We start from the raw sequence: 20,625 nt of genomic DNA, 5'->3' as shown, positions 1-20,625 counted from the left end.
TAAACAGTAATATCTTAGGCTTCATGCCATAAACAAATATTTGTTCAAACAAACTGAATGTGAAGTACCAACAAATCTGGCTGCTCCACATACTGTTCCAAACTCACTGGGAATGAGGCTACGCATTTGGCAAACATAAGGCTTCCTTCAGGTTTCTTTATTCAAAGGGTAATTAACAACTGGAACAGGCTGCCAGGAAAGGTGGTAGAGGCCAGGACACTGGACTCATTTAAAAACAGCTTAATGTTGTGATGGGGGATGGTAGGGTGGGTGTTCTGAAAGGATGATTTGGGGTGGGCCAAAAGGCTTTCTTCATCCAAATCAATGCTGTAATCTTGTGAGGCTTAATAGTTTTTGCCGCTGTCACATGAAACTTTTGACTCATTAATAATCTTGCATTTGATATAACTCCTTTCACGTCAACAGGACGTCTCAAAGTACATCATAAGATATGCTGCAGAATGTAGTGAGTGGATATTTTTTGTGGTGGGACACAATAGTCAATTTGCACACAACACATCCAACAAACAGCTGCGAATGAATGACCAGCCAGTTGCGCACAGCAATGTCCCACAAACTGCAATGGAGTGAGTGACCAATTTTATTTGGGGGATTGTCCGCCAGGACACTGGAAGAAACTCCCTTCTCTTTTTGAATAGTGTCCTGGGATCTTCAACGGCCACCTGAACAGGCAGACGGGACCTCAGTTTAACGCATCGTCCGAAGGATGGCACCTCCAACAATGCAACACCCCCCCCCCCCCCCTAGCACTGCATTGGAGTTTCATCTTAGACTTTGTTATTCCAAGTTCCAATCCAGGGCTTGAATCCACAACCTTCTGATGCAGAGGCGAGAGTGCTTCCACTGGGCCAGGTTGACACACCAAATATTGCTATGGGCAAAGTCCCTTGCACAGCAGAACTAGCACTCACTGACTGGAGAGAGTCTTACAGATCGCTGAAGTACCTCTGTGGTGGGGGGCGGGGGCAACATATAGAACGTGGACAGGTCCAGTTCCCTCAAAGCTGGAAGGTGCTTCTGTGTTGCCACCAGTGCTGAGTAAATGAGGGCAATTCACAATATCATCAGGTTCAGGCACCGCAGTGATTCTTGTACTGATGGCCCCAATATAAATAGGTTGGAATGGTCATAAAGTGACGTAAATTAGATACCACTTTTCTTGCCTAACAACAACTTGCATTTATTAAGCGCCATCTCAAAGCGTTAACATCTCAAAGCGATTGACAAGCGATTGGAGTTGGGCACCGAGCAAAGGGAGGAGGGGAGGTGGAGCAGAGTGAGGTGGCCATAGGCTCATTCGAAGAGGTATGATTTGAGGTGGGATTTAAAGACCGAAAGAGAAGGGGCCGAGACAGAAGGACAGAATTGCAGAGGTGATAATATTTACTTGATCTCAAATTATTCTCATTTGCTTAAGAGCTTTAAAACATGCTTTTACACAATTTTTTATAAGCAAGTTGCTGTCATTCACAAACAAAGTACCCTGTCACAACAGTTTACTGTATATCTGGAGAAGAGCTTTAAGATGTTCTCCTGACGTGAAAGGCATTGTAGCAGATAAAGGATTATTATTATATCTCATTCTGTAAAGCGCTATTAAATATTTTTATCATGCAGCAAGGCATGTCGTGCTTTGGCTTTTTAGTCTGCTTTTGCACAAATGCGTCCAGGGGAAATAATTTTATGTCAGGAAATTAGTTCAGCTTCCAGTGTTAACCTGCAGAGAAGAATCAAGTGGGAAGCGGAGGACAAAACTTCATAATAAAAGAAAATCATAAGCTTTTATGCAGCAGCAGGGTTTTGGTATATGTGGAGAATGAGAGACGATTAACTGCACTTACTTTAAGGGGGAGGGGGGGGGCGACGTGCTCTGTGGTATTCACCATTCTCTATTATTTAAGTGCTTATGAAGTTGTTATTCTGACATCACTCAATGTAATTGTCAATGTGCATTACATGACTCGCTGCTGGGACACTCCGCACTAGGTGTGTAATCTGAAGCCTCTCGGCTAATTCCGTCCTTAAGCATTTGTTTAGTGTTAAATGGCCTCTTAAGGGGAAAGAAAGAGAGCTGGTCTGCATTGTTTTGAGATGACCTGGAATGAGTCATCCTGTGGTGCTGCACTGCCGAGGAATTTAACAACAAGCCACCAGCAACAAAACAGTCCATGCAAAGAGTTCAACCAGCACATCTTACACCAGTTGCAAGTGATGATTATACATGGATCGAGTTGGAATGCAAGAGCTAACAGCAACACTTCAATCTTCACCACCCAAGACAAAGGAAAATAAAGCAAGTCATCCCCAGCTCCAAAGTGATTTAAATCACTGAACTCTATCAAGACATGTAATTATCCTGTTTCCTTGCATTATCTAGATTAAAACCCCCCACAAGGAACAGGCTAAAGAGCTATTTTTTTGTTCCAAGATTATGAGAGACTCTGCTCTGAAATATTCAATGCAAACAGATCTGAAATTCTGCAACACGTTATCCATTTAAAGACAAATTCTTACTATTCTGAACTCACCGGAGTTAGCAAACTTAACAGAGCTTAGTATCCTACTCCTCTCCTGGACTAGTAAAATAAAACAGTTCCCTTAAGAGGCAATTATTGGCAACAATGACGATATTAAAAGTTCAACAGTCCCTAGGCATCATTACAAATAATATTCGTACATTTTTTTCTGCTTTCTTGAGTCAGAGATACGTGTTCCTTCCTTGTTGCTGTGGGAACTGTTCAAGCTATATTCACATTCCCACTAGGCCATGTCAAATTCACTTCCAAGTCCGTCCTCTTTCCACCCCAGACCCCAACTCCACCCCCCAGCTCCCCACCCCCCACACCATCACCACCATCAAACTCCAATTGAGGGTCATTCCCAGTAAGCGAAGCCTCCGACATACCGCAGTGAGTCATGCTCCAGCAATGGGTGCACCTCCTGTCTGCAGATGTTCACCAGACAAAATCTCTTCAAGTCTGCAGGTCTATAACTGTTCTCCACAGAAGACATTTTACTCACATACTCAATAGGTTGACAGTTTCTGAATCTAATTTACACACTAGTAACGAATCATCTGCCCAATGTTAAATCATTCGACTTTTTTTTTAAAAAAAGGACCTATAGATTATGTTTGAGTGGGATGACTTATTAAACAGATGTGGGCTATCTCTACTGTTAACCTACTTACCTGTAATTTACACCAAAAGAGTAGCAACTCTACTGCTTAAACCAATAACAGAACTCATCTCCCCAGATGACTGTCGATAAAGCTAGTATGAATTAATCGCAACCATTCAGTTCGCTTAGTCCCACAGTTTGTGTTGAGTTCACAAGATCGGTCTGGATGAAGAAGCTCAATCTTATTCATCCCTCCAGAGTCTCCACCCTACTGCCTCCCCCACCCACCTATCACAACATCAAGCTGCTTTTTAAAGTGAATCCAGTGTCCTGGCCTGTACCACCTTTCCTGGCAACCTGTTCCAGTCTCTAGGTAAAAAAAACTTCCTGGTGTCTGTCCTGAAATTGCCCTTTACAACTCTAAGCCTCTTACTCTACTTGTTGCAGGCTAAAGACATGGTTCTATGGAGCCACAAACCACCACCATCGTGCCAAACGTTTCTATTGTCCATAATAATATATAATAATCCTTGCATTTGATATAGCGCTTTTCACGTCTTCTCGATGTCTCAAAGCACTTCACAGAATAGACTGTAAAGTGAATTGACTGTATATTTGTGGGCAAAACACGGCAGCCAATTGCGCATAGCAGTGTCCCACAAACAGTCCTGGATTGAAAATGACCAATTTATTATTGTTTCGATTTTGGAGGGATTATTATTAGGCGTGTGGTGTAAGGAAACTTGCCCAAGGTTTCGCCCTGCCTGGAATTGAACCCAGGTGTCTCGCTTACAAGAAGAGTGCTCTAACCACTGAGCTACAGGTCCAATTTAATCACGGGATGGGGAATATCTTCCAAATAAGATTCAGATGCTAAAAGAAGCTTTCAATTGGAAAATAAGTGGGCTCCTCTTATGTGACAGGAAGTAGGTGCTTGCTGACAAATCATACATTCTCTCACCGTGCTACAACACTCCTTGTGTGTTGAATGAAATTACAACCTGCCTGCAGCCTATAATTAAAATCAGAGTGTTCAACTTCCTTTGCTTAGTTCATGGGTTGTGATGTCAGCCTCGCTCAGTTGGTAGCACTCTGGCCTCCAAGTCAGAAAGTTGTGGGTTCAAACCCCACATCGGGACTTTGAGCTCACAGTCGAGGCTGACACTTCAATGCAGTGCTGAGGGAGTGAGGCTTTTTCGGAGTTGCCGTCTTCTGGATGAGATGTTTAACCAAGCTCCCTTCTGCCTGTTCAGGTGGACGTTAATCTTGCACTAATAATAACAATGGTGGAAAAGAGAAAGGAGTTTCTCCCATTGTCTTGGCCAACAATCCCCACTACATTCTCTTTGACCGTACCTTCAGCTCCCCTCTCGACTCTCTTCCCCCTCCTCGCTCCCTCCCTTCCCTCCCCTCACCCCGACCATTTCCCCCCTCCTTGCTCCCTCCCTTCCCTCCCCTCACCCTGACCATTTCCCCCCTCCTCGCTCCCTCCCTTCCCTACCCTCACCCTGACCATTTCCCCCCTGCTCGGGTCATGACCCAACTGTGCAGCGCCTTGGGACGTCCTCCTGACGTGAAAGGCGCTTTATAAATGGAATCTTGTTGTTGTTGTTGTTGTTGTACATCACTGTTTGTGGGACATTGGTGTGTGGCAATTGGCTGCTGTGTTTGCTTACAAATACACAAGTCACTATGCTTTACACTAAATGCTGTGAAGTGCTTTGAGATGACCTCTGATGTGAAAGGCACTATATCAAATGCAAATTATTATTATTATAAGAAACAGTGTGATAAACCTCAAATTAATGGTCATTGCTGCAGAGAAAGCTTATTGCAAAAGGGCTTTTTAACATGGTTCTCTTGTTAAGAATAGCAAGAAAGATCTTTAATGTACTGTCACAAGCATGAATTCAGTCCTGCAAATTTCAACTATAATACTTGCAGGCTCTCCAGCTGGGATTTTGAAATAACTTACCCCACAGGAAAAGGTTGGGAATCATCAAAGTAACATAGGAGACACCAACCCTCCAATTTGCAACAATACAAGTCATGTAACATAAACCTCCCGACAGAGACTAAAATAGATGCAATAAATGACTAAAAAATAATTGACCCAAGATTTTTTTTCCCAGCATTAGTTGTTGCTGCCCACAAATAATTATTTCCTATTAATGGCTATAATTTTGTTGAGACACTCCATGTTCCATACTGACCTGCTATTCTTGGAAGAAATTTGGTGCACTTTGGCTTAATGTCCCAGTATTCACTCTACGAACAAACAGGTTTGAAAAATGTTGCAGCAACTTGTTCTTCAAATATGGGCAATTTATTCATAAGATTTGTTCTTAGTATCAGTGGCGCTGGTTAGTTTCCTTGCCAACCTGTACCTAATACTCTCCAGATTTGGGTAACAGGATGCATCCCTCCAGGGAGAAAGTGCACATTCCTTTCCAATAAATATCTCGGGAATTTCTTGCTTGCATGGAATTCTCAGTTTAGTTTGGATACCCTTAAGTATGGCGATGGCTTTCTGCAGGCGTCAATAAAGCAAGGCACGAAGATGACAGGCATGAAACAACGACAGATCAGTGGTCAAAAGATTGGTTGGTCACAAGATTGGTTTGGATGAAGAAAGCCCTTCAACCCATCTGATCTCATCCCTCCAGAATACCCAACCTCTCATCAGAGCATCAGGCTGCTTTTCAACTGTGTTCCTCTATCCTGGGGTCAACTACCTTTCCTGGCAACCTGTTTCATTTTGTTGATTGGTTGCCGCGTTCGCCCACAAATATACAGTCAATTCACTTTACAGTGTGTTCTGTGAAGCACTTTGGGACGTCCTCCCGACGTGAAAAGCGCTATATCAAATGCAAGGATTATTATTATTATTATTATTGATTACACATGGTGCAACTGAGTGTGGGTCTGCTCCTGTGGTAATTTGCCTGGCCAAGCAAAGGCTAGACAAATTACCCTGCAAATCAAAGGAAAAGGCTCAACAGCTCTCATGATTCCCTTCTGTAGCACCACTGGTCGAGGAGTAGGAGCTTGCTTTCTGCATTCTCACCCACAGTGAGTGATCCAAAGATCACAGAAGAAAGTGGAGCAACTCACTACAAATCCCCAGTGCAGCTTTGAGACATTCTTCTGAGGTAAAAGGCACTCTACAGTCTAGGCTCACAGTCTAGGCTAACACTCCAATGCAGTGCCGTGGGGGGTGGAGGGGTTGGTGTTGCATTGTCAGAAGGACTTTGGTTTAATGTCTCATCTGAAAGATGTCTTTCAGATGAGAAATTAAACCAAAGTCCTGTTTGTCTGTTCAAGTGGAGGTTAAAGATCCCGTAGCACGATTCGAAAAGAGAAGGGACTTTCTCCCAGAGTTCTGGCCAACAATCTCCCAAATAAAATTGCCCATTCATTTCACGGTTGTTTGTGGAACATTGCTATGTGCAGCATTCACCAAAAAATACAGTCACTACACTTTGCAACAAATCATATAAAGCGTTTTTTGACAATGTGATAAGGTGCAATATCAAATGCAATAATTATTATTATCAAGTCCTGGATGAGGGCCAACTTTCTCCAACTCAAAGTCAACAAGACCGAGGCTCTTCTGATTGGTTCGCGCCAGCGCCTCCGCACCTCAGGTGCTGGCAGCATCAGCCCTCATGGCTGCACGCTCAATCTCACTAAGCCAGTCAGGAATCTGGGTATCTTGTTCGACCCTGAACTGTCACCCCTCAGGCTGCCGAAACCCTCATCCACGCATTCGTCACATCAAGGCTCGACTACGGAAACTCCCTCCTCATCGGCCTTCCCAACTCTTCCCTTCACAAGCTACAGATCATCCAAAACTCTGCAGCTCATGTACTCTCACACAGTAGGCTCTGCGACCCCATCACTGCCACCCTCCCTTGACTCCACTGGCTCCCCATACCCCAGAGGATCGAATTCAAGATCCTCGTCCTCACTTTCAAGGCCATCAATGACCTTGCCCCCTACTACCTCTCTGACTTGCTGACTCCCTACCAACCTGCCCGCTCACTCCATTCAGTGGGCTCCGGTCTGCTCCATGTCTCCCGCCCGACCCGCCCTACCATCGGTGGCTGAGCTTTCAGCCTCTCTGTCCCCACACTCTGGAACTCCAACCCACGGTCCCTTTGCCTCGCTTCCTCCCTTGCCTCCTTCAAGACCGGTCTCAAGACCCTTCTCTTCGATCGCGCCTTTGGTTTCCCTCCCACCTCTCTGCCTTGCCTCACCCCTACATCATCTCTCCCCCATGCTCGAGCCCCAACACCTGACTGTTCAGCGCTTTGGGATGTCCTCCCAACTTGAAAAGCGCTCAATAAATGTAATTTTGTTGTTATTATTATTATTATAGCAGCGTTGTCAGTTAACCGACATGAATCAAAACTAGTTTCTCAATAGGCAGAGACATTTTAGCATTAAAACCAATACTTCCATTCTGTGGCAAACAAGCACTGCAATTTACAAGGGAATCATTGAAACTTCTACAAAATTAAACCTCACCCCAACCCACATTTAAAAATAACACCATAAAGTACAAGAGGTTTGGTCAGACTTTGCTTGACATAATACTTCCATGCTGAGCCAAGACTCAATCGACCCAAATTACATGTTCTCGTTACATTAAAATCTATTTCTTTCTTTTCTCAAGCACAAACATTCTCCACAAGAACTTATAATAAAGATTAAGTCCATGTGAATTCAGAACTACAATAACCTTTCTGTCCCTAAAATCAGACTGATCGCTGCAGTGACTCACTAGCTCCGTTTATTTGCACATTTGGTTCGGAATTGGCCATCGAATCGAATTCCCCAGGAGGCATCAAATTTAATGACAATCTGAGGTCTGACTCGCTGGATTTGTAGGAGTAATTAAAAAACAGGGGAACCTGCTGGGCCAGAGTTGCGCTTAAGTGCTCTCTCAATTCTGACAACCGTAAGCTTAATTCGGAGCCAAAGGAGGTTCCAGAACCCAGCTGGGGATTGGCGTCCGACAAGTTTTCTGACACGTGCTGAAACCCATCACCACCCATTGCACTTGTGTATGCAACCGACACCTGGAAATTTTCTTGTCTGCAGTGGAATGCACGCTCTCCCTAGAGGGACACACTCTGGTTACCTAACGCCAGAGGTTTAGGTGCAGTTTGGCAAGAGCCAAGGCTTGGGAGGAACCATAGAGTTTGTGTCGGGCTACTGCTGGAGGCTAACAAGCTAAAATTACATCACTTGCCATTGAAAGCAATGTCTGGCAAGCTTCCCACTTCTCACCTTGCTCAGTCAGTAGCGTTCTGCCCACAAAATACACAGTCTATTCACTTTACAGTATATTCTGTGAAGCGCTTTGAGACGTCTCGAAGATGTGATAAGGCTCTATATCAAATCCAAGGATTGTTATTATTATCTTGCCTCAGTCAAAAGGCTGAGGTTTCAAACCCCATCTTGGGACTCAGAACTCATATAGTCTAAGCTGACATTCCAATGCAGTGCTGTGGGGGGAGTGCTGCATTGTTGGAGGTGCATAGAAGTGAATGACATGTTAAACCAAGGTCCCATTTGCCTGTTCAGGTGGACGTTAAAGATCCCGTGGCACTCTTCAAAAAGAGAAAAGAGTTTCTCCCCGGTTCCCTGGCTAACACTCCCTGTAAACAAAAGTGATCATTCACTTCATGGCTGTTTGTGGGGCATCATGGTTGTATGCATATTGCCTGCTGTGTTCACCCATGACATGCACAGTCACTCCACTTTATCCTGTGAAGTGCTTTGAGACATCCTCCCGATGTGAAAGGCACTATATCAAATATAAGGATTATCATTATTAATTACGATAAATTTCACCTACAAGTTTTAAGTGCTTCAAGATGCTACCCCACGTAAAGGGTGCTATATAAATACAAGTTGCAAGTGTTGTTGTTTTAAACAGCTAAGTGATAAAAGTAAAATACATTCGACTGACCATTGTGGTAGCCTATAAATGGCACACACCTCTACACCAGATCTACTTGCCCCCAATAAGATACAAAAGGCTATTGAGATCTGAGAAACACCTTTGTTCTGCCAGAAGAGCAGGTCAGAGGTTCCTTAGCATCCATACAGTGGAGCTTTTGTTTCTCATCAGTCTCTTGCAAAGGAAGGAACAGTAATTTCCTGCTGCAAATGAAAGTCAGAGACTACCTTAGGCAGCAATTGTGATCGTGGTCGATGGACCACTAAGCCCTCATGTCATATTAGATATGCCTGCCAATTAACCGTTGCTTGAACTCAGCTGGCTCAGACCAGAAGCCTCTCCCATGATAAACATGCAGAACAGTCAGTGAGCCACAGGTTCACAAAGAAGTGGACAATACAATAAAAATTCACAATTATAAAACAGCTTTTACGTTAGGAGGACATCCCAAGCGCTTGAGGGTCCTGGTTTGGCACCCAAGCTGGGTGCAAGCTGAGGGACATGGGGTGACGGATGCTATACAAGTGTAATTTGTTGTTGTTGGGAATGGTGACCGATGGATGGTGTGGTCAAAGAGGAAAGTCTTCAGTCAGAAGATTCTGAAGTACCAGATATTGGACCCAAGCACGAGTTGAATGTGGAAGAGTGCAGCTCAGTATCTGCCCCTACCACCCTCCTACCCACCATCCTCTCCCCCACCCCACACTCCCCCACTCCCCTCCTGTCCATGAAACTGGAGACAAGAATATTTGTTCTCAGAGAACACATCTGTGAAGGCGTAACAATGGTTGTGACGTGGGCCTGAATGGAACAGAGCTTGAAGACTGAATTTTAGCAAGGGTCGGAGGTACTGTGCACTAAGTTTTGAACGATCTCACATGATAGCAAATCCAGGTTGCTGTTATTGGGCAAAACGCCAAAGGTTTTTCCCACCCCCCCACCCCCTCCTGTTCAATTTAACATTATGAGCTGTGGCTCGTGGAAGGCTTCCTGAAAGCCAACAACACTGTCTCTGCCATAGACAGATATTATGGCTAGGTCTGTAACCGAGCCACCTCTTGGGTTTTTGCAACGCTGGACATTTGCTGCACCAAAGAGTTAGTTACCTTTCGGATCTCTGCACTTTGGGAGCTAGGCGAGAGTGAATGCTGGGCTGAGTTTTATTCGGATCAGAGCCAGAACAGAACTGTGACTGGAGATGAAGCTGGAAAAGAGACACATGAGGATCAAAGTCATTGTTAAATAAATGAGGTGTTGAGTAGCAAACTTTGCTTACATTTCAAATCCCAGAAGTGGCAATCACCCCTTTATACACTAGAGGCTCAGAATTATCATTAATAATAATAATCCTTACATTTACATTTGATCTAGCAGCTTTCATGTCGGGAGGATGTCTCAGAGTGATTCATAGTGTAAAGTGACTGGATTTTGTAGGCAAACTTCCCTTCTGAATCTTAACGTCATTGTCTTAAAATTTTCCTCTCATACCTCACTGTATTTCAATTTGGAAATGATTTGCTTTCAAATTCTTTTTAACTGCCTTTTGAAGAACTGTGATTCAGAATCAAGAAAAATTAGGAATTGAACATGCATTGCTTCCCCACCCCACTAAACATTAGTGCTGGAACAAACAGTCTTAGTTTGTAGGTAAGAATGTAATATTACAGTAGTTAAGCAAGGTATATTTAATAATAAAATTGGTCACTTGCTCCATGGCTGTTGTGGGCCATTGCTGTGCGCAACTGGCCGTATTTCACCCACAAAATACACAATCAATCCTTTTTACAGTATACCCTGTGAAGCGCTTTGAGACGTCTCAAGGTCTTGATACATCAAATGTAAGGATTATTATGCATTGGGAGGATGCCTCAAAGCACTTCACAGGATAATCTGTAAAGTGGAGTGACTGTTTGTTTTGCAGGTAAACATGGAAGATTGTTGGCCAGGACACCGGGAACAATCCCATCTCCTTTCAAATAGTGCCATAAGATCTTTAATGTCCGGCTGAACAGGCAGACAGGACCTTGGGTTAACATCTCATCTGAAGGACAGCAGCACTGCATTGGAGTATCAGCTTAAATTACATAAATTATCAGTCCTGATGTGGGGATTGAGCCCACAACATTCTGACTCAGAGGCGAGAGTGCTACCAATTCAGCCAGACTGACACAAGGTAGCCACAAAACTCAACTCTTATCAGTCTGCTTCAGAGCAGATGATACTTTTGGTTCCCTTCTTACTGAAGGCTCTGCTTTGACACCACGACGAGTGTTTACTTCGAGCTCCTGTCACATTTCAGACAGTCTGAATGTCAGTGACCCATTTACTGTTTGTGGGACACTGCTGTGCGCAAGTAGCTGCCGCATTCGCCCACAAATATACAGTCAATTCACTTTACAGTGTGTTCTGTGAAGCGCTTTGGGACGTCCTCCCGACGTGAAAAGCGCTATATCAAATGCAAGGATTATTATTATTATTATTAACGTCAGTATTTTAACGTCAGTAGTTGAATGTAGGCACTGATGGTTTTCTTCACTGGCATAAAAATGTGAACATTAAGTGGCTCCGCCTAAAAAAAGCAGAAAATTAACATTTCGGCAGACAGATTGTACTTTAGTGTGAGGCTGCTCCTCGATGTGGTTATACAGCACTTGCCAGAATTCAGGCTGCCTCCTCTTTGGTAACATTGAGTCAAGATTTTGGGATGCAAACTTGGTGTGATCAACCCAGAAACGTCAGGATAGCTGGTCAAAATCAGGAGCGAGGTACAGGGTCAGAAACAGCAGCTCAAAATTCAAGCTGGTTGCATAAAACTAATGAGGATTCACTAGTTCGGGCTACCCAATGTATGGCAATGATCCTCTTCTACCTTCTCCTCCAGTGTGAGCTAATAGCATCACCCACCTTCCAAGTGTGCATCTTTTATTGCTGTCACTCTCCAATTCTAGAATATAAGATAAGAAAGTGGTGCAATGCTTATAAACTTTGAGTGAACTTTGCTGCGAGCAAATTGGCTGACACATTCGCCTACAATAAGGTGCAAAATACTAGGTGCACAAAATAGAGTTGCTGAAATTGCTGCACTTTACAGTAAATCCTGTGAAGCGCGTTGAGACTTCCTCCTGACATGAAAGGTGCTGTACCAAATGTAAGGATTATTATTTAATATGATCATTAAGCTTTGCACGACACCAAACCTCTCTGTTGAAGAATAGCATAGCTGGTCTATCTTATTTCATGGCTACCTGAAGTTTGCCAAAACAAATAGGTTGAAGGCTTCACTGGAAACAAAACAATTGTTCTTTCGCTCATAGAGGAAGGAGAGGATTTGCAAAAGCAATCCTCCGTTGCTAAGATGATATTTGTTTTAACTGGGCGAGGCAGATATACTACTCTGAGTCACATTTAACTGTGTAAACTCGAAAACTGTCAATCATGATATGTATGCCCATTAGAAACATGTAAAGGGTAGGAGAGAGCACAAAGATGATCCCCAGCATTGGTGGGATGAACTACGACAACACAACAACAAAATTACATTTATAGAGCGCCTTTCACGTCGGGAGGACGTCCCAAAGTCCTGAACAGTCAGGTGTCGGGGCCCGAGTGTGGGGGAGGGGTGGTGTAGGGGTGAGGGAAGACCAAAGGCATAGTCGAAGAGAAGGGTTTTGAGACCGGCCTTGAAGGAGGCAAGGGAGGAAGGGAGGCGAAGGGACCGTTGGATGGACTACAAGGAACAGTTAGATACGCTAGGGCTTTTCAGCCTTGAAAAGAGATGTCTCAGGGGACCATACATACAAAGGTATATACCAGGCACCAACTTGGATTTTGGAACATAAACCAAGAGCAATACTCTCAGATAAGGTAAGGCAGTAGAGCAAAAGAGTGCAGGTTCAGAACTGTGAGGGGGAATTTCAGGACCAATACCAAGAAGTGTCACTTTTATACAGAGTGGAGTTAACAGTTAGAATCAGAGGGTTTTAAGACATATGGAAAGGTTGCATTTCAGCATTCCAAATACAAACTATAACATTCAACAACAGGGAAGAACTTTTGAACTAAATAAACAAGTACAAGGTTTGGACAAGCAATTTCTCCAGCAAAAACACAAATCAGCAGAATACACATCCTTTAATGAACGAGTTGCTGCATGTAACTGACACAAGCCATTCACAGAGAAATATAAATTAGTTGCCCACAAATCTTTCTCCTACTGCCAGAACACAGGTGTGTGAGGTCAAAAGTAAAACTGGAGTGGCTATCTACAGTTTCATAGAGCAGAGCTGCACCACAATTTTACAGAACCTTGGGTTCCCGAAGGAGCAGTAAAATGAAAGGAAAAAGCTGCAAGTACATTACACCATTGTACCTTCCTGAAACAAGTGTTAAATAGAAGCAATGTAACTGATCAGCTAATAACTTCTCTGAGAATAAAAGGAAATGAGCTAATGTAATGTGACAAACAAAATCGAAATGGACGAACAGATGGAACGGTGCCTGTTTGAGGCTGGCCAAAGTTTGGGCTTGGCGGGCCAGTCCAGACAAATTCACAAACCACAGATACCACACCATATTCAGAGCAAGTCAGCTCGGGACACTGACAGACTGTGAGATGACAGCACTGACTTGAATAGTGTGCAAACAGAGAGAAGAAAATAAAGCGGTTTGAGCAAAACCAGGCTCAGTCCCTCGTCCACAGGATAAATTCTGGAATAGAGTAAACTGCACGTAATCTGTATCAGTTGAGACCATACATTTAATAAAACTTTTTACAAAGTATGAATTAAGTCAAACTCTTGAACAGGACCTGGGCAGATGTACAACTTAGACGATTATATGATTTATACAGATGAGACTTACGTGAGTTTTACTGTACTTCTCTCTCTCTTTCTCTCTCCCTCATTTATTTAACATTCTCCCCTTTTCGTTTAAGGCAGTGAGTTGTGCTGAGGTGAGAATCCAGATGGCTATTCGCTAAAGCAGCTATAAAAAGCTGCAGTCATAAATTCAGATAAATTTATAGATTTGTATCTACAAACAGTGATTTAAAAGATCAATATATGCACTGCTAAACAATGCACTGAACATTCTTACACAGTGTGCTTAACATGGGAGGTTCCCTTCACAAAGTAAAAAAACGTACATAAATTCTCATACCTCAATTGTCAAGCATTGCTTCCATTGCTTATGTTTTCTTACTAATAGTATGAACAGCTTACCTGCAAATGAAACAAAGCAGAAAGATTAAAAAAACAGACGCAAACATTGTGCTTCACTGTTCTAAATACAATCTTGTCGAATTCACAACATGGATCGCTTTGAGGAAATAAACAAGTTAAAAATTTAGAGGAGCTATTTCTCCCATAAGAACAGATGTGGAGAAACAATAGTAATCTTTACATTTGAGACAGCACCTTTCACGTCAAGAGGGTGTCTCAAAGCGCTTCACAGGATGTACTGTCAAATGCATTGTGTACACTATCAAATGTAATGTCAAATGCAATGCATTGCATCGCCCATTGGGTGTACTGTCAAATGCATTGTCCATCTATTTTGTGGACAAACTGAATTCCACCTGGGTGTACGATTGCTCTATTTATGTAACATTTCAGAGCGTCCAGATTTGGGCAAATTCTTAAATACACAGCCTTGATTACGAGCCTGGTTTTCTGTGCTTTGCTTTTAAGAACTTACAGAAAAATGAATGCAACAATTTGCCAAATTATGGAAGTTCAAAAGACGGTATATAAACAGAGCAAATCTACACCCAGGTGGAATTTCTCCCCGAATAATGATCGCAGAGAAAAAGACACAAGACATCAAGAAGAATCGTTATATATTTGCTATTGTCAAAGAGCAGTGTCATGGTGACTGTGTGTATCCAAACAGCATCAAAGCAATTTGATGCTGTTGTTTTGGATGTAGTTCTTAAGTTTGGTGACTTGAAACAGTTCTCTATTGTTCGGTTGCCATGGAACACCTCCTCACAGGAACGTACAGGCCTTAGAATGATAATCAGGAAAAAGTATTTTTTTTAAAAAGAAAAAAATCTACACAACTTTATGATTGTATTAACCAAAAAGCCACAAAAATGGGCATTCCGGGTACAAATTCATGAATGGGATATTACGACAAACTTTGAGGCTGCAGGGTTTTAGGTGTGCTTATAATTTTTAATGTTTTTTAGATGTGCAGGTTTTAAAATTCATCAAACTGAGTGACAACTGACTTCAATTGCCGAACTGAGTGCAGTAAACATTGTCCTTATCGAATTTGCTGGTTGATCGGAAAAATAGCATGATTTAATTTCAGATTACTTTTTACCCACAAAATACAGTCAAACCACCTTGCAGTATATGCTGTGAGGCACCTCGAGACATCTCGACGATGTCATAAGGCACTATATCAAAATGCAAGGTTGATTATTATTTTATTATAACTCAACAGTGACGAACGGCTATTAAAAAGGTTCAGTGCTGAGTTAAAATAAATAAACTGCAGTAAATGGATTGCTTTCCGGGGGTAATAACCATTAAAAAAAAATGATTTAGTCACTCAATGCTCGACTGTTTGTTGGACTACTGGGCTCAACTGGCTGCCGAATTTCACCCAAAAAATATACAGTCAATTCACTTTACAATATATTCTATGAAGTGCTTTGAGATGTCTCAGTGATGTGCTAAGGCACTATACCAAATGCAAGGATTATTATTAAATTGTTTCCTGCTCTGCTCTGTATGCCCAGCATAGTCAAAGACTAACAACTTAGTGGATCCCTCAGAAATGATTTTAAGCAGGCTGAGTTGACAGATGAAATGGGTTGCTGTGGTACTGCATGTATCTGGGAGAACTGGAGATGGCAGATCAAAATGAGAAATACTGTATTAGACATTATAGAGATTTCACTTTCTTTCCCCACAGAGCCAATGCCTGCAGGACACGGCTTCCAGATTCTCTCCCGCATTTTTATCCATTCGCCCTTCAATTTTACAAATCAATATTGTAGTTGTTGCAGGCAGTTTTTGTCAAACAAAGCCTAGCACTGGTCTGATTTTGTCAGCTTGCCCTAAGATTGCAGGAAATGCCTTTATTGAAAATATATCCATTCCTACATTTGAGAGCTTATCCAGTATTGTAGCAATATCCTTAGTTAAAGTAGTGGTGCATTGAGATGCCCCGAGCTATAACTCATACAATGGCCACTGCTTGTTTTACATCACCCACATTCTGGAAAACAGAAATCCCACTTTGCCTCTCGCCCAACCCATTTGATTATCCTCTGTGTAGCGAAATGGTAAGAAATGCTTCCTGGGTCTGTCCTTAAATTCCCCTTCACACCCCTGAACCTTTGTCCCCTAGTCCCTCTGTCTCAATGTATCTAAATGTATGGTTCTGAGTTGGCTTTCTCAATTCCATTTAACTTCTTGTACACGTTTACTGAGACTTCCTCTGGGCACATGGTTTCTTTAGAAGTATCCACTGTAATACCAATCTTCACCCATCAATACCAATTCTAAAGGGTTTTTAATAATACTCTTTACATTTGATATAGTGCCTTATCACATGACATTGTCAAGATGTCTCAAACGCACATCACTGCTTTGAGATGTCTTAATGATGTGATTTGATAAGTACTTCACAGGATCTTTACCCTGACTGTATATTTCTGGGCAAAGGCAACAGGCAAATTGCACACAGCAAACTCCCACAAATAGCCATAAAGTGGGTGACCAATTTTATTTGGGTGATTATCAGCCAGGACACAGGGAGAAACTCTCTTGTCTTTTTGAATAGTGCCATGGGATCTTTAGCATCCACCTGAACAGGCAGGCGAGAACCTCAGTTTAATGTCTCATCCCAAGGAACGGCACCTCTGACAATGGAGCACACCCCAGCCCTGTACTGGAGTGTCAGCTTAGACTGTATAAGTTCAAAGTCCTGCAGTGAGGCTTGAACCCACAACTTTCTGACTCAGAGGCAAGAATGCTGCGTCTCAGCTAGGCTGACCTTTTGGGTTTCGCCCCACAAAATATGCAGTCAATTCATTTTACAGTATATTCTGTGAAGAGCTTGGAGATATCTCAAAGACAGTTAAGGTGCTATATCAAATACAAGGATTATTATTATTATGAATACTGAAGGGCAGTGATCTCGTTAGGCATATGGGAGAGGGGAGAAAAAAAAGCTTAAACCATCACCAGTAATCCACAGCATCTCCTTAGCACTGTTCATCTATACAGAGAAAAGAACTGGGTCAAACAAATGAAAGAGAAATGGTAACTTATGTTCCAGTGGGAGTAGGATTGACTCTGACTGTCCTCTTACAAATCATGCAAACGTTCTTGTTTACTTGTTTAAAAAAAACTGAAATGCGTTGAGCATTTTATTCTTGGACAATTAGGATCTATTGAAACCACAGCACTTTTGAATATTTATCCTCCTTACTTGGGCTGTCTTATCTATCAGTGATGAAGATTTGATCCTCAAAAGAGAGCTTACAAACAGCACAAAGCACGGATGCCACAAACTGCCTCTTATAATTCTCCACAAGTTTTTCAGTGCAGAAAAAAATCGCAAAGCTTTCAAAGGGAATAGTTACATGGATGCCTCTATTTCTTGCACTCTTATTCAATTGCACATTAGTTGGAGCGCAGATTTGCGAGATACAAAATAGGTGGCTTCGCAAACAGGATTTATTGTAATGTGTTACAGACTGTGCTTCCCGCAAAGTACAAACTTTCATGTCACTTTTGACAAATGCAAGGGCCCGTGATTTATCGCCTGACCTTGTGACACAATTTGCAAGAAGTTTTGGAGATGACATAATCTGGAATGAAACAAAAAACCAAAATCCTCCGAGGACTCACACCCTCTACCGAAACGAGAAGCAGTAAGATCTATAGTGGCTGCCTCGATCTCCAAACAACCCTATAAAAGGTCCCTCAAGGGGCAGCCCTGTGTCATAAATCATCACCCAACAACCGCGACTAGTCAATTGTCTGAACTTGTACTTTAAGGAAGGCTATTCGTAATATAGTTCCGGCCCCAACCCCCTTGCCCCCTCCCCACAACTCTCCTAGCCCTGCTCCCTTCACCCTCACCCCCAGCCCTGCTCCCTCGCCAGCGCCTTGGGACGTCCTCCCACTGTGAAAGGCACCGTACAAATGGTAATCTGCTGTTGCCCCCTTCCCTACTCCTCTCTTTCCCCACTGCCCCCTTCTCCTCCATTAACCCCTTCTACCCAAATTCTCTCCCTACCCCCCCCCCACGATATTTGTCATTGCAACACAGAAGTATGCAACAGATTTTAAATGGGGGGGGGGGGAGGAGGGAGAAAAAAAGACATGCAATTGGTTACAACAAGTCACCAATCATCTAAATCCAAAAAAAACAGTAAACTCACAATAAGCCACGAAAAAAAGACGACTTCGATGAAACATGTACAAATGCAATGATTGTTTTCACTCAGAAGTTAACTGTTTAACTCACTTTTTTTTATATATCGGATGCAAATTTGAAATGCTTTCCTTGGAAGGCAGAGGGCTCTGGGAATGGTGATCCCTCTGTTTAAACTGCTTTTCTCTGAAGTGCACACTGTATGCACACAGCTCTAAAAGCCTGGCATTGCACAGACACATCCAAGGAACTTTTATTTTGCACATGTTTTGTGTGTGTTTGTGTGTGTGTGTGTGTGTGTGTATTTTTTTCCTCTCTCTTTTTTCTCTCTCTCTCTCTCTCTCTCTGAGAGTTTTAATGTCAGTGAATTAAAGAGTGCGGGTCTCAATGCCAAGAAACCACCAAAGTCTTCTGGTGCTGAAGATCAGCTGAAAACTTTTAAACACAGTCCCACTTAAACCACATCCCTGAATCCAAGGGAAAAGAAATGCAAACGCTCTCTCTGCAAATCCTCTCATTGTGTTGGTGTGTGTTGGTGGAATTAGAAAAATACTGGGATTTGTGCCTTTTTATTTTTAACCCCCACACCCCACCCCATCCCACCCCAGCAAAGAAAAAAAAGAGCAAAATCAGCAAAACCATTAGTTTTAACCATTAAACCACAGCCATCGATTGCAAGAAGGAGATTCTGTTAATGCAGAGAGCCCTGTCCCGAGCACATTTGATTCCTCTTTTTTTTGGGGGGGTGTGGGGGGGGGGGGAAGCTGGAGCCCAGCGAAGCTGTTGCACTTGAGGACTTGAACGTCAGCTGGAAGCCCAAGTGCTTTGCAAACTAAAGCTTCCTCTCCCTCCCTCCCTCCCTCCCTCCTCTGAGCTGTGGCTATCAGAGGCGCTGCAAGTCAGTCAGTCCCAGTCAGTCAGTCAGTCCCAGTCAGTCAGTCAGACAGACAGACAGACACTCCAGGTCCTGCACACAACAGAGCACCATATATGGCAATGATCTGACGTAATGGACCATTGACTAAGGCCAATGCAAAGGGCCCATCTCTCATTGTTTGGCGTTACTGCCGGAATGCTCACATCTCCACAGCCTGGAAGGCTGAGTCACATCACTGCAGCCTGAGAAGTCATCTGCACTTCACTTGCTTACCCCCTCCACACCCCCACCACCCCACCACCTCCACCCTCCACCTCCACCAGACCAGCCAGACCAGAGACCAGGCAATGGGACTTCATCACATCAAGCTGCAGGGATCAGGTAGGGGAGACAGACATCAGAGCCCTCAGACTTTTCCTACCTCCTCACTTCTCATCTCCCCCCCTTCTCTCTCTCTCTCTCTTCTCTCTCTCTCTCTCTCTCTCGAGAAAAAAAAGTGCATTTAAACTTTAAAGTTGCTGTGTTTTTTTTTTTTTTTTTTTGCTTTTTTTTGGTTAAAAAAAACAAAACACAGGGGAACTGCAAAGGCACTTTGTTCTTGTTTTGCAGTCCAACTGTGATCAGTTTTGTTTTCTTGCCAAAGTTAACCCTCAGTCTTAAGGAAGGGAGAGGATTTGTATGATATGGGGTGAAACTGTAAGGTTTTTTTTTAAAAGAAAGCCACACACACACACACACACACACACACACATGAGGCTGGATAAAAGTAATTCAAAAGCTGATGTATAAATAATTTTTATTGCTGGTTGTATTAATAGGATTTCAGTGCAGGTTTTTTCAAAGCAGGCAATGAGTACAGTCTTACAGGGGAGTGGATGGATGGGTGTGAAGTGAGAAGTAGGGATGAAAGTCACTGCTGCCTTTTTGTTGATGAGCAATGTACAGTTCAAAAGTCTCCCAGTTCACCTGCAAATGCGACTGACTGTCAGTGTTATTCAGCAGCATGGCTTTCTTTTTTTTAAAAAATAGCATCAAACTTTTGGTAGCGTAATCTCCAGGAGAAAGAAGGTGCAGTTTTACAGCACCTCATCACTTCGAAACTTCTCAAAAGCCTTTCGGGGGGGGGGGGAACTGCTGTCAAGTGTGGTGACTCTTATCGGCACCGAAACCTACCATGTGTCTTAAAGAAAACATCACCCCCCCCACCCCCCAAGTAATCCCAAATATTCCAAAAGATGAA

General features: G+C 43.0%; 2 protein-coding genes across 9 annotated transcripts in view; one reads left to right on the top strand and one right to left on the bottom strand.

Moving 5' to 3' along the window:
- The window catches only part of cmss1 (cms1 ribosomal small subunit homolog), a 154,900-nt gene that overhangs the window by 93,189 nt on the left and 41,086 nt on the right, over positions 1-20,625 (bottom strand). For 2 of the 6 annotated variants that reach the window (XM_042334352.1, XM_042334350.1), the window contains exons 2-3: positions 14,270-14,331; positions 10,219-10,316 (exon numbers count right to left, since the gene is read on the bottom strand). The exons of 1 other annotated variant lie outside the window; for it this stretch is intronic. The gene's annotated coding sequence lies outside the window, so the exon portion shown is untranslated. Of the gene's footprint in view, positions 1-3,211; positions 3,426-10,218; positions 10,317-14,269; positions 14,332-19,806; positions 19,824-20,625 lie in introns of those variants that run through there. 3 more of the 6 variants (XM_007895727.2, XM_042334351.1, XM_007895739.2) reach the window with 3 other exon arrangements.
- Positions 1-20,625, top strand: part of filip1l (filamin A interacting protein 1-like) — a 125,592-nt gene that overhangs the window by 73,443 nt on the left and 31,524 nt on the right. Inside the window, exon 1 of one of the 3 annotated variants that reach the window (XM_007895746.2) lies at positions 19,702-19,766. The exons of the other annotated variants lie outside the window; for them this stretch is intronic. The gene's annotated coding sequence lies outside the window, so the exon portion shown is untranslated. Of the gene's footprint in view, positions 1-19,701; positions 19,767-20,625 lie in introns of those variants that run through there. 3 annotated transcript variants of the gene reach the window in all.

Source organism: Callorhinchus milii, unplaced genomic scaffold (genome assembly GCF_018977255.1).
Source record: "Callorhinchus milii isolate IMCB2004 unplaced genomic scaffold, IMCB_Cmil_1.0 Scaffold4, whole genome shotgun sequence".
NCBI classification, from domain to species: Eukaryota; Metazoa; Chordata; class Chondrichthyes; order Chimaeriformes; family Callorhinchidae; genus Callorhinchus; species Callorhinchus milii.
The sequence above is the reverse complement of the archived record's forward strand: the minus strand, read 5'-3'. Positions and strand labels throughout refer to the sequence as shown.